Source organism: Chanos chanos, chromosome 1 (assembly GCF_902362185.1).
Source record: "Chanos chanos chromosome 1, fChaCha1.1, whole genome shotgun sequence".
Taxonomy (NCBI): domain Eukaryota; kingdom Metazoa; phylum Chordata; class Actinopteri; order Gonorynchiformes; family Chanidae; genus Chanos; species Chanos chanos.
The window spans coordinates 30,652,422-30,667,233 of record NC_044495.1 but is presented as its reverse complement, the minus strand read 5'-3'; positions in this window follow the sequence as shown (position 1 = coordinate 30,667,233).

The following is a 14,812-nucleotide window of genomic DNA, read 5'->3' as shown; positions in this document are numbered from 1 at the left end:
AAAAAAAATGCTGCAGGTCCCTGATGGTTGCATGTTCTCGTTTCTAGGATAGGCATGACTATGAAGAGATCTTGTTACTCACAAACTTCACAGAGAAGGAGAGTAGCCACCCACAGCCTAACCATCTTTAGAGGAAGCTCCTGGTCTTTTGATGCTCAGGAGATGTTGCTTTGATATAAATGTAAAACAGACAGTATGAAGTGAAATGGCACTTTACCTCATTGGCTGACTAGAAGGACTTAAGTTCCTGTTGTACTGCAATGATTAACTACAGGTCATTAAAATTAAAACTCATTCATTTTAAGTACAAACAATGTAATTAGGGTTTGGTTTGCTATAGTGCATCTAGAAATGAGAAGCCAATTGCCACCAGTGACAGTTATCATTACAATGGGAGAATTGAAGTGAGATAGATGTTTTTATCACACAAAAACCACATGCAGCAGTACAAAGGAAACTGCAAGCACTCTTTACTAAAACAATATCCTTTGTCATAGATGCTAATATATAATCGTTTGATCTTGTTTGCATTATTCAGTGGATTATGTAGTTAGATTCATTTTAGTGTTAGCAAAGATACCATTAGTTGTGTCAGTTATAATCTGTATTAATCTATATCAATTATGATCAGTTCTAATCTACATTATGTTACAAAGTATTTTAAACTGGTGTCAGCAGAGTCCTGCTAGGGACACCACCAAGAATCACAGGCCCCATGACAAAGTATGACACTGGGGGTGGTCAGCCTTTGGCATGTCCGGTATGTCCTGGGTCTCCTCCCGGTTGGTTGTGCCCAGAATACCTGCACAGAGAGGCGCCCAATAGGCATCCTGACAAGATGCCCAAACCACCTCAACTGACTCCTTTCAATGCGCAGGACCAGCAGCTCTACTCCAAGCTCAAATCTGCTGATTGATCTGGATCAAACTGCAATTCTTAATATCACTTTGATTTTTTCCTCTCTATTGTTTCTAAAATATGTGTTTTGATTTTTTTTTTTAAATAATTGAGCTTATATCCATAACATAACCTAAAAAAGACATGATATTCCTTATAGTCAGCTGTGGCTTCATACCCATTTTTACTCCTTTGTTGCATGGACAGTTGGTTTCTGAAGTATAAAGACTATATTTTATATATTGCTTTTTTTTTTTTTATGTCTGAAGCATTTTGTGCATGGCTACCACCGTCAGCCATCTTCGACTGAGGGTGTCAGCAATCAAATAATTCTTGGAATACAAGATAATAACTACTGTCACAATATTGCTATGGATCTACCGATACTGCTCCCAGGTGGTTTGGAGAAATCCATTATGATAAACTAACCCAAAATGTAGTTAAATTAACTACACCTTGCATAAAAGGAAGTAGCAAGAAGTGTGTAGTCTGATGTAATGGAGTATAAGTACATTTTTTATTGTAAATGCACTCAAGTAGGAGTGAAATGTATTATGCATTAAAACTACTCCTTTAAGTATAGAATTTATTGGGAAAAGTTACCTAAGTACGTGTAACGGAGTAAACATGAGGGGTTACCACCCACCTCTGAACATAACACAGCATTTACCCATCTTGTTACATTTGTCAATAGAGTTTAAGCCTTATATAAAATGAAAAAAAAATGTATTTAGATTATCGTGTGTATGATATAATACAAGTGATATCTATTTTCTAGTGATTCAGCAGAGCTGTAGTAAGTACAATAAATAGACCACAGTACTAATAATTCCATGTGACATCCCCACTAACATTTAATCATATTTCACCTAAAATTTGATGATAGAGGTCACCCTAGTGGCTTCTGTTTTTTGTGTTGTTTACTTCTTTTTTTCTATTCTTGTCTGATTTCACTTTTTTTTTTTTTTTTTTTACAGCAGCACGCTGACAATTTGCTCATGTTGTACTGTCACCGACCAGTTCAATTACAGTGGAACAAAGTGGCTTTCAAAGCTAAAACATTTTAATATTTTGTACATGGTTTTCCTGTATTCTACAAATATGGTGCACAGGGAAAATCTGAATTATTAAAGGACAATGGTCGCAAGTTTAAGATAGAGGACAAGGATAAGCAAGAAAACTGCTAAACAAAAAAATTACCACAGGATTGAATATACAACTCTGTTATCCAGTTTCAACTTAAACTTTGCATCAGGGGTGCACAAAGCCGGTGGATATGTCTACACCTGAAAACCATTGGTAAGCTTGGTCAAATCATAAAACTGCACAAGTACCATAAGCAAACATACTGGACCCTTAAGTAATGAATAAAGTAATGTGTCCCTATGAGTGGTGATTTAACCTTTTTCCTTTGTTTTACTTCAGCCCATATTGCTCATTACCAGACATTAAATGGTGGTGTTGTATCAGTTATGATGAAGTCAGTCATTGAATCTGATGATCACCCTGCTTTGTAGCTTGTAGCTCACTGTTACACTGCGTGAAAAGAGGTGTATCCGGACTGGAATGCTCCTGTATATTCCCGGATACTCCACAGATAATCGGCTGTATCCGGCAGCTTTGTTACGCGGAATGGAATACTCCTGAATATGTACCAGGTTTGGGGGTCTGCCTAGAGCCCTTAGTTGCCATGGTGAAGAATCCCTTGGGAGTGCTTGCAAGGGAACGTTTGCACTTCACACCTTGGGCCACCAGGTATCCTGCAATTGGTCAAAAATCTTACTTTGGATTGGTGGAGCAATGTCTTGCCCCTCCTCTAAAACCCTTCCCCATTGGTCCATTGTGTGTCCCCAGACATGATTTCATATGGTTTATATTATTAATATTATTATTGTTATTATTATTATTATTGGTGGTGTTGTTTTATGCTCATAGGTAGATTGTATAGATAGTCTGGCAAACAAAAATGAATTACACAAATTTTATTATAAAGAAAATACAGTGTATGCCTTATAATATAAATGATAAGGCATATAAATTGACAATTTATATATATATATATATATAATCAATGTACAACATATATCAGAACAGAATACATTAGAACAGAATATACTGTAATATCATAGTATATAATATAAATGCTTTTTGGGAACATAAATGAAACTCTAAATGTTGAGCATTCCCAAGAACAACCCAGCTTCTGTGGTCTCCATTGTGAATCTATCCGCACCAACTTGTGCATGGTGATTCACAACATATTTTTGGTCTTTGTCCAGTCTATTCTGTAGCACCCCACACAGTGCAGACAACTCAGTCTATTCTGCAGACCCAGGCTGGCCTTCCATCCAAGATGGCGTCCTCCTCTTCAGAAATTATATCTATATGCGGTCTTCCTCAGCCTCTTCCTCAGTTTAAAGAACCCTTGCCCTGGCCTTGTGCCGCTGCAAAACACAGTGAAAACAGAAATTAGATGACTGAAAATAGCAAATGGAGAAAAAGTCTAAGAACTACTGGGGAAATGATTGTTTTGACTTACTCTTCTCCTCCTTCGCCTCGTTCGAGTGGCGATCCTGTCCCCTTCTTTGGTGTGTAGATTCCCTTCTTGGTTCATCCTGTAACTCTTTCGAATAGTCTCAATAGGTCTTGCAGGATGCTAGAGAGAAAAAAAGCGGAGAGGAAAGGAAGATTGATTAAAAATTTGTTTAGAATTCCAAGCACTGCTATGAAACAATCGCGACGATGTAGTCTACCAACAAAACACGTTGTCTTACCTTGTCCGGGGATCATATCTGCGCGTGTTGTTTTCAGCATTACGCATTCTCCGCACAGCTTCCTGTAGGAGCAAAATTAATACAAGAGTTAAATTCAACCACATTAAGGGATAAAGCAGATAAAGAAATGTGAACGTATAAGAATGCGCGGCAGTCAAAGACGAAAGCCAGAAGGCTACAGAAATAAACTTACCGAAGCAGAGTTATTTCCCGCTCGTCTTCTTTTTTGGGGCAGACTCCTCTTGCGCCTCTTTGATGGGACTCCATCCTGTCCAACCGCCGAATAACATTCTCCATGAACGTTTACTGCTGTTCAGACATCTTCTTAAAAATGCATTTAACGGGGACACCAGTTGTTTGTTTTCGTTCGGACTCGGCGTTGGAAAAATGGGATATTCCCGGCGCACGAGTAGCGCACGAGTAGCCTCTCCACTCCGCTGTCCGTTCGAAAACTCAAATGTTCTTTCGCAAGTCATCTTCAAAATGCACACTATCGACAGAATACGGAGTACAACTTCTGTAATCCTTCTGTGACTTGCTTTTCCTACGTACAGGTAACCCCTTCCCCAAAGCAAATTTCGCGCTGCAGTTGCACACAATGCTATTGGTTACTGTCACTCTACGCCATGCACGCACAGAAAACTGCTTGGACAGGACTCAACCTTAGATTCTGAGTGGGTGGTTTGAAAACGGGGCGCGTCCTCGTACTGAGGAGAAACATGCCAAGCAAACAAGCGAGGAACAACAACAACAACAACAACAAAAACTCCTGTACCCTTTGTCCCGCATCCCTCATATTGAGATAATGTTCCGCATTTTCGCTGGTCGTTTGGTTTTTAACAGTCAGAAATAAAAATAAATGGATCCATTCTTTAACCTGCCCGGAACATGAGCCTCTTGTGCCGTTGCGGCATAGTTTCTAATCTATTTAATAGCGCTACGTCAAAAGCAGTAAAAATCCAACATAGCCAAGTCTTTTTAAAAGCCTTGCTTTCACCCAATGGCTGAGAGGAGAGCATTGAGGGCGGTCATCAAGAGGCTGTGGCGGCCGTCAATCAAACTGTGCAGCTGTGGGGCCAATCAGAGCCATGTACATGGCTCTGGGGCCGATGAATTCATTTGATACGTCACAAAAACCAAACTTAGTAAAACTTTACAGATATGAAGGTAAATGCTGTCAGCCGACATCATGGTCAAAAAGAAAGGAAAAAGATCTTTTATGCCCTCTGACCATGCTACTCATCCAGTAGAGATTTTGGCTTGATATAAAGATTTGCATTGAAATTGTTTTACTTTATGTAATTTTTATTCTGAGCCTTATTTATTCTTATAGTTGCATTTGGTTAACTTGAAAGACTTGAGCTGCATGATGCCTGCTGCTTTGCTTAAGTACATTTGCCTTTGATGGGCCGGTAATGGCCAATGCATGTTGGATGTCTATCAATACAAGTGTATACAAGTGTTTCTTATTCAGTTAGACTGACGTTATATCTAAGTTTTACGTTCTCTCTCAGTGTTGGTAACATGTCCCACATTGTCCCACACAAACTTACTACTTGTCCCCCATTTGGTCTGTTTGCATCTGGTCACCCTATACCTGATCCCAAGTAAAGGTCAGTTGCATAACCATCAAATATGTAATTAATGAACCTCTCATTTAGACTTTTTTTTAAATTATGTTTTCAGTGTGTTTTTGTGTGCTCCATTTGAAGAGTCCATCTTAATTTAGCTGCACGGCAGTGCAATGACATCAAAGACTATATGGGCCTACCACTGCTATATTATACACAAGGCAACACCTAACAAGTTTTTGTGGTTATCAAAATATAGCCTAGATATTACATATAGACTAACTGATAGAAAGTTTCAGCGAGGAAGGGGGGCAGGCTTCTGTACCCAGTCCCACCCAGACCACTGACTGTTATTAGCATTTGAAAGGCCAAGCCATCAGCTAACGACTGTGGTCACGCAGATGCCTGAAAACCTCCGTCTAACAGCTGTATTCGGACATTTGCGGGAGTTTTCAGGTCCGCATAACAAAGTTCTGCGGGCATCCGAATACCTCCAGCAAACAGCAGGTTTGGCGGAAGTTTACTTTGTCCCGATATTTCCAGATACACCACTTTTCACGCAGTGTTAAGGACTGGGGCATGTACATGTACAAAAAACTTATTTACTCAAAAAGTAACATATAAATATGAACTTATAAACAAACTGTGATCAAACAGGCTTTTCAAACCTGTCCTCTAATGTTTGGAGACAACTCAGAATATTCAAGGGACAAAAAGAAATGCAGTATTTTGATACATTTCTATCTTTAGAGGCAATGAAGGCATTTGTGTATATGTTTATATGTTTTTCGCACTACTCTGACTGACTCAGGCTGAGCATCACCTTTTTTCAGCTCAGTAATATGATGATAAGAATAGTTCTGTGTTGCTGTATTTTCTTTCCACAAATACTGATGTTTTGCTGAACAAAATTAGAGAGGAAGCAGCGATATGCCTTAAATCAATCCAAGAACTGTCCAAACAACCAACAATCAAAGAAAACAATCAAGCAATGATCAAATGAGCAAGCTGACAACAGGCACTGCAGTATTCCAGCTATAAAGAAAGCGTTTAATGAAATCAAAATTAAAAAATATCTTCAAGAGCTATGTCAGAGCTGTTCACTTAAAATGGTGTGAGAGAAAGAGAGATAGAAGATCTTTGCAGCCAATGCACAAACAACACTTATGAAACGTGAACAATGTTGAGTCAATGACACAAGAAATTCTGCACAGAAATTCCGTTTGACATTAGCGTGTTTAGGGTTGGGTTTTCTCTCCAGTGAAGGCCACAGCTGTGTAAAGAGTTGTGTCAGTCTCCACCTGCTGAAAGATATTATAATTAGCTCAATAATTAAAGGCATATGAGTTCAGTAAAAGTATTACTATAACTCAAAAGCATATGTGTATGCTGCATATGAGTGACATTAGACTGAAGACTGAAGTAGCAGAAATGAGTATGGTGATATTTATTTCGACATTAAACCAAAATTACAAATCACTGTAAATTTATTTGGGCAATCAAGTCAATACTATCAAAGTCTGACATTTCCCTGCAAATACCTGACATTAGAGCCAGCTCTGCAAACCACAAATGTTCAGTGTGTAATTATATCCCAGACAGAGTAAGCTGACACCTGGGACTGTCTCACATCACCTGCGTCTCTGAAATCTAAATTTGCCAAAAGCAGTATTAAGATGGAGAGACCATACTTTGCCTAATTTGTACTTGGCATGTCTAATTCTAGTTTTCTGATACTATGGTAGGCCAGACAATTAATGTTACTCATTTTGTCCTCACGTAGACAATTGAGGGGTGTTGTTTGCATATTTCACCAACTTTTCAATATTTGACAGAAATAAATAAAGGTCTTTTTTTCAGGCATTGTAAGATTATAAACACATTTTGTTATCTGCTAGTTCAGACTTCCAAAATGTAGGAGGTGAGGATGGTGGTAATGGTGGTTGGTGTGTCAATGTGCGTACTATATATATCTCAAGAGAATTCATCAGTTACAAAAAAAAAAAAAACCTTTTCTGTTTGTTCAGCATTTCCATATTTTTGTGTACCATAGCTTAACATAAGGGTTTAGTCTACTTTTGTTTAACTTTACTATGTGAGAAATTTTTCTAATCTTTTTAATTAGAATAAGGTACATATAAAGTGTGAAAACTATCATCATTTACATATAAAAATAGATGGTTGAACTGATTGAGCTAGTTCCATTTTAAACCCCACACATACTATTTTAAAACCAAATACAAATAATTTTACATGTCAACAAATAAACATATGGATACAAACAGTGACCCAGCTGCACACCACTAGTAATTGTCTTTCATGGTGTTACAGACCTTGAGTGGCAGATTAGCTGTAACAAGAGAAAGGAAAATATTTTTATATATTTCAAAAGTCATAAAACAGTGATGTGCTCCATAATATTATACTCCTTAGTAATATTATACTCCATATAATATTTGAAATATTATTTCATAGAAAGAAGCTGACTGATATCTAACTACAATAGACACATGGAAGAAGAAGAAGAAGAAGAAGAAGAAGAAGAAGAAGAAGAAGAAAAAGCTGTCCATTACACGTTGAAAAAATATCAAACTGCATTTTTGTCCCATAACAGCAGATTGTGTCAAGCCTACCTTTACACTTTGCAAGTATCTTTTCAGTATCAAGAATACAGCAGTGCTTATAAGACATGTTCTTATTTCTGGAGGAAAGAAGGAAAATGATCCAGACAGCAAAAATCCAGAGAGCTGTACATAGAGCAGTCACCACTGGAATAAGAGGATTTGGTTGATCTGTTTGGGGCAAAAAAAGGCCTGTTCAGGCAAATATCATGCAAGCGTATACATTTAGATAGGGTCATTTAATGAACCTAATGTACATTAGTTTGTCATTTAAGATGAGAGGTTTTAACTACCTTCTTTGTTCTGTTCCTTTGAGAAGTTCACCAATGTCCCGTTCCCAATCAAAATTTTCCCACAGGTGGCCACAGCACAGTAGTAAGCACCAGCATCAGAGAGGCTGAGGTTGTTCTTGGAGAGGTTATAGACACAGCTCTGTGGAAGAGAGCCAGTCTCTCACTGATCACTGATGGCAGGGGGCACTGGTGCACTCTCCTCCCATCCAGGCCTCACCCCTCCCTGTTTCCACCTTACCACTGGCCCCAGGTCCGGGTCTGCCTCCTGGAGCTCTCGCAGTTCTTCTACTGACATTCCATCCAGTGGCCTAGGTGTGTGCTGGGTTCTCACCTTAGCTACCTGCCCCCTGTGCTGTTCCCTCTCTTCCAGCCTCAAGCAGTGTCGGCAGGCCCCTTCTGCACAGGGTCGGCGTGAGAGCGCATCTGCATTACGGTGTAGCAGTCCTGCTCTGTGTTCAATATGGAAGTCATACCCTTGCAGAATTTCAATCCACCGGGCTACTTGCCCCTCCGGTTCCCTGAAACTGAGTAGCCAACGGAGGGCAGCATGGTCAGTCCTCAGTAGGAAGTGACAGCCATACAGGTAGGGATGGAAGTGTCGGACAGCAAGCACCACAGCCAGCAGCTCACGTCTGGTTATGCAATAATTTCGTTCTGCTGGGCTCAGAGACTTACTGTAGTAAGCAATCACATGTTCCCCATCTGTACGCTGTGACAGAACTGCACCGAATCCGTTTTCGCTAGCATCTGTGTCCAAAATAAAGAGCTGGCCGGGTTTGGGTAAGGACAGAATGGGTGCATTTACCAAGGCTTGCCGGACTGCTAGGAACACCTGCTCACAGTCTGAGTCCCACTGAAAGTCTCGCCCTTTCTCCAGCAGCCTATGCAATGGCTTGGCCACATCAGCAAAGGACCGGATGAATCGGCGGTAGTATGAAGCAAGGCCAAGAACCCCCGAACCTCTTTTCTGCTACTGGGGATGGGCCACTCCTGCACTGCTCTGACTTTGTCGGGATCTGTTGAGACTCCGTGGGGCCCCACTATGTGCCACAGGAAGCGTGTCTCTTTTCGCAGCAGGGTACACTTCCTGGGATTAAGGCGGAGATTTGCCATCTTGAGGCACTCAAACACTTTACAGAGGTTGTCCAGTGCAGAAGTGAAGTCAGCAGCATGAACCAAAATATCATCCAGATAGATCACGCAGGCAGAGCGTGACAGAGGGCTCAAGACTTTCTCCATGAGGCGTTCAAGGTGGCCGGGGCATTGCAGAGGCCAAATGGCATGACTGTGAATTGCCACAAGCCTCGGCCAATGGAGAATGCTGTTTTGGGTCGGGCTTCTGGAGTCAGCTCCACCTGCCAATACCCACTTCTAAGGTCAAGCGAACTGAACCAACATGACCCGGCTACTGAATCGAGGGCCTCATCGACTCTGGGAACTGGGTAAGAGTCTTTCCGTGTCACCTCATTTAAACGTCGAAAGTCAACACACAACCTTAATCGGCCGTCTTTCCTTGTGACTGGCACAACAGGTGACGACCATGGGCTGTCGCTTGGCTCAATCACCCCTGCTGCTGCCATCTTTGCTAGTTCGGCCTCTACCTCCTGGAATTTTGCTAATGGTAGGCATCTGGGACGTTGTCGTATTGGAGCAGCATCAGCAGTATTTATGCTGTGTGTCACAATATTGGTACGGGTTCACTCACCGTCTGTGGCTGCAAACTGATGCCAGTATTCCGTTAACAGGCTTTTGAGCTCCCGCTGCTCTTCTGGTGTCAGACCCTCTCTGCTCCGCTTCAACAGGTCCTCCAAGGCGGCTGCGGCCTCTGTAGAAACATCCTCCCAGGTAGGTCCATCATCCATGCCTAGACTCTCTACTGTCGTGGAAGCATTCACTGTGCAAGATGCCGGATCTGGCGTGTTGAGTGCTACCAGGGCATCACCCACTGACAAGATGCGCCTCCTCACATCTACTACAGCCCCCACTGCTTCCAAACAGTCCACCCCTAAGATACAGTCCTCCATTATGTCAGCCAACCAGAATTCTGCTTCTATATGGCTATCACCCAAACCCAGTGACAAGGTGCACCAGCCTTGCATTGGTGCCAGATCACCAGTCACTGTCTCCATGACCCTAGTGGCTGGATGGAACTCAACATGAGGTAACACACCAGGCCTCACCAGACTGATATCTGACCCAGTGTCCACAAGAGCCCTGCAGTGCACCCCTTGGAGACGGCACATCACTCGCAGGGTGCCTCCATGGCCCAGCCGGCCCACACTCAGTCGTTCTGGTTCTTCCGGGGAAGGAGGGGGCATACGGGTCAGCTTGTCCCCGGTTATACTGACCCGTTGTCGTTTCCCGGCACTGACCCTGGGGGAGGGCGGTTCCTGGGGCACTGTCGTCGCAGATGTCCAAGCTCCCCACAGGCCCAGCACCGCTTTAGCTCCTTTGGATGTGCTGCACTCACTACAGGGTGACAGTCTGGCATCTCGGTTGCTGCTCTTACCACAGGATGACGCATGGCTGATCCGGCCCCATCCATCAAGATGGCCTCTATCTCCTCTGCTTGGTGCGGTGCCTCTTCTAGTGTTGCAGGATGGGCCAGGCGCACCTGCTGCTGCAGCTGACCTGGCCTTAGACCTCTCAAAAACACATCCAATGCTAGGCTCTGGACCGATTCTGGAGGTAACTCAGGGTAGGCCCAGCTGGCTAGGCGTAAGACATTAGCGGCCAGCACACCTAGTTTTTCTTTATCCTGCCTGCTGCGCTGGTGAAACTGGTCCCTCAAACCCAGGACAGATACAGGCTCGCCAAACCGCCGTTGCAGGGCTGCCACCATCTCAGCATAGGAGACCTCTCCTTGGTGGCTAATGTCCAGCGAAGCTTGGTGAACCGGCCCCTCCAGTGCTGTAGCTAGGCTAGCTGCTTTCTGGGAATCAGTCCATTTCGCGGCAGCTGCCACCAGATTAAACTGAAAAAGGTACGCCTCCCAGCCGCTGGTACCGTCATACCGCCCCAGTTTTGGAAATGTTGTTGGCGGCTCAGGATACCTCAGGCTGGGGTTCACTGTGTGGTCTGGTGGCAGCATGAGGCGTGAGAGAGCACGCTCCATCTTGTTAATCTGCTCCTGCAGGCGCTGTACCATCTCCGCCTGCTGCTGGGGCGTGCCGTCCCTCTGGGTGCTAGCACGCCCCGTCCTCCTCTGTGCTGCGCTTTCACCAGCTCCCAGCAACGGTGTAACCTCAGCTTCCAAGGTCGCCATATCGCTTCTCTCTTGGAGCATGGATGACCTGAGCCAGATCTCCCCACCGCTGTTGTTCTCATCTGGATGATAGACTTCTGTCTTTAAGCGTTTTTGTTAGGGTGCAAATAAAATTTTTTCACTGGCATCATGGGTCTTATCATCAGCTCTCTCATCTTTCAAATTCTGCTTCAAAACAGCAGATAACCAAGATCTGAATTCAGTAGAATCTGCCATTCCACTTCTGACACCAGTGTAACAATGGTCAGGAATGCAGACTTGGGTAAGAATGACTGAACAGCTCTTTTTATTGATGAGAGCTTTTCACTCAGTCAAATGTCAACATATCAGCATCTGACATCACAAACTTGCCTTGTCTTGACCACATCCCTGCTATATACCCATGTGCTCTACTGAACTACAAAATGGTGACACAACATGTCTCAGACATTCCCCAGTTGATAACCACAGACAACAAGTACACACCATAAACAGTACAGAACAGTACAGAACATTACAGAACGATGCACAATCTCAACAAGAGAACTCTTTTACCAATAGAAACCACAACAGAAATCCACTCCCAGCATGCCCTGTACCAGCCCAGGAAATAATGGTAACAGAACTCTGTTACAGTATATTCACACATATTTATGTTGTTTAAGTTGTTATTATATATTATATATCTATACTTATTTTCATATACGCTGATGACATAATGATCACCTCTCAAAACCAAAAGAAATCCACTGGAAAACTCAATGTGAAAATTGGGTCGTGTGCCACAGAAGTAACTGCCTTCATCTGATGCAGCAGCTTCCTCGATAATTAGTGAAACACTCGTCTTGTTTTTTTCCAATTTGAAGCGTGAGTTCTTGAACTCACTGAACAACTGGGGAACCAAAGCTCCTTGTAATAACCCCACAGCATGGCATCTGTCCAACTGTTTGCTTGTACCAGAACACAAAGTCATTTAACTCTGAGAAAAAACATGGGAGGGTCACTTTGTCACCAACTTCAGCTGTAATCAAGAGAATTTTCTCACTAGCTGATGTTGTTATGATCGTGTCTGAGAGGGGAAAAAAAAGAATTAGAATGCATTTACATTTTAAATTGATATCGTTTTAACAACTATTGTTAATATACGACTAACTAAAAAAAATGTACAAATAGATTAACTAAACAAATACATAAATAAATATTTCCAGAAAAAAAATGCTGCAGGTCCCTGATGGTTGCATGTTCTCTGATAGTTTCTAGGATAAGTATAACTATGGAGAACTTTTGCTACTCGCAAACTTCAGAGAGAAGGATAGTGGCCATCCACAGCCTGACCATCTTTAGAGGAAGCTCCTGGTCTTTTGAAGCTCAGAAGATGTTGCTTTGATATAAATGTAAAACAGACAGTATGAAGTGACATGGCACTTTACCTCATTGGCTGACAAGAAGGACTTACCTTCCTGTTCCTGTTTTCTCCATTAGAGCAGCGCATTGATAAGCTTGATGGCATTACAAACCATATGCATTCTTTTTAATAAGAGCAAACAATGCAGGTCAGTTAAGCTACAGAGTTATTATACCTAATGCTAGTTAAACTTAGTAGAGGTATTTTAATGCCATAGATGGACTTTCTGTATTGCATTGACATTTTTTTAAGACTTTTTTTTTCTTAGTGAATTTGTTTGCTCTCAGGACAAAAGATAATGGAGACCTTGTAGAACTCCTAATGTTTGTTTTACTGTGATTTCTTCAGAAAGAGGTTGGACATGTATGGCAACGACTCTGAGTTTGTTCACTTTCCTAATAAACCCTGTTATAATGTTTCAAATATTCGAGTATCATTTTACAGAGGGTCTTATCTATGCCCCAGCTGTTAAATAAGGTAAATAAGTTTTCAAGTGAATTGAAGTAGCTCTGCTAAACATCATGTTTGTGCAAGACATCAAACTTCACAATTTAATTTCACTGATGCTACTAAGTGCTAAGTTGCTATATTTGCCACATGAACATTAAAACTCACAAAGTGGGCCAGGATTGAATATCCCTGCTGAGCTCACACAAATTGCTCTGCCTGAGCTGGTGCTAAGTCTTTTCCTTTAAGGTGAAGAGAAATATATTTTCAGAATTTTACCCTAAACTGTTAAACATCAGTTTTTAAATGCCAGTTCTTAATTACTGTTGTTTCTCTCATGGTGAGTGCTATAGCTGTAGAATGTCTTCAGCTGGGTCATGGAGTCCCAGGGGCTCCTAACTGTTTGCTGCCACGATACTGAATACTCTTTAAATTGTAATTTGGATTTCTTGGTGTGTCCAAATATCCCTCCCAAAGTTCCCCAGATGTCCCTGTTCACATTGTGTTGGTACTGATGGCTCAGGGCAAGTTTTCAAAGTACATGATGAAAAACCATACTGCACATACTGTACTGTACAGTGAATACTGCACAAAACATTACTGCACTTTCCTCCTTTGTGTATTTCTGTAGGTAGAATGTCATGCCTCCATCTCTACCTCTCTGTGTCCTGGCCAATCAGAATGCAGTTTACCCAGTTATCTGTCTGATGACCTCATGAGTTAATTATTGTTTGCATCTATCCTCAGTTTTTTCCTATTATGTTTTTGTGCATATAGACCTTTCTGTTTTGCTACATGCCCTAAGTCTTTCACCTGCTGACTGTACCAAGCTGTGTCTAGTCTGTGATCCTGTTTAATTTGCCTTCTTCCTTGTTAGTCTGTGTGCTCCTTGTAAGCACCTCTTTTACTTGTTAGCCTTTCTGTGTACCAGCCACAGCATGTTACCTGACTTTTTGGTTTGTTTATCCCTGGTAGCCTTCTGTTTATGTGTTAAGACCCTCATTACAGGCTTTTCTGTTCTTATATATATATATATGTGTGTGTGTGTGTGTGTGTGTATGTGTATTAGAGAGAGCCCAGTATCTGTATTTGTCTTTGTATTCAAATAAAAGTGGAAACAGGTGTAGCAATCCTATTTTTGTTTTTATTGCCCTTTTGATTTTAGGATATTAAAGTGTTAATATAAGTGTTCTTCCATAAACTTGTCTAATAATTATGAACACTTAAATGTAATATTGGTTTATGGTTTTCATAAACTTAGCAATAAACATGTATAACTATACACTTCAGTGAAATGAAAACCATTTTAAAACTAACATTCAGTTCTTAATCCACACTCAAGCCAGTAAACTGAATTCTACACTAATAAATGTCTGTGTGAACAGTGTGAACCCCGCCAGCACTCACCCTAATTGGACGATGCAACCGTGACACACAGGCTGACTGAGCAGTGAGCACAGCATGTAGGTGAACTACCTAGGAACTAAACTACCCAGAGCTAACGTAGGCTAATCTCCTCCACGTGGACCATCCTGTGAAGTTATACTTTATTTGGTATAG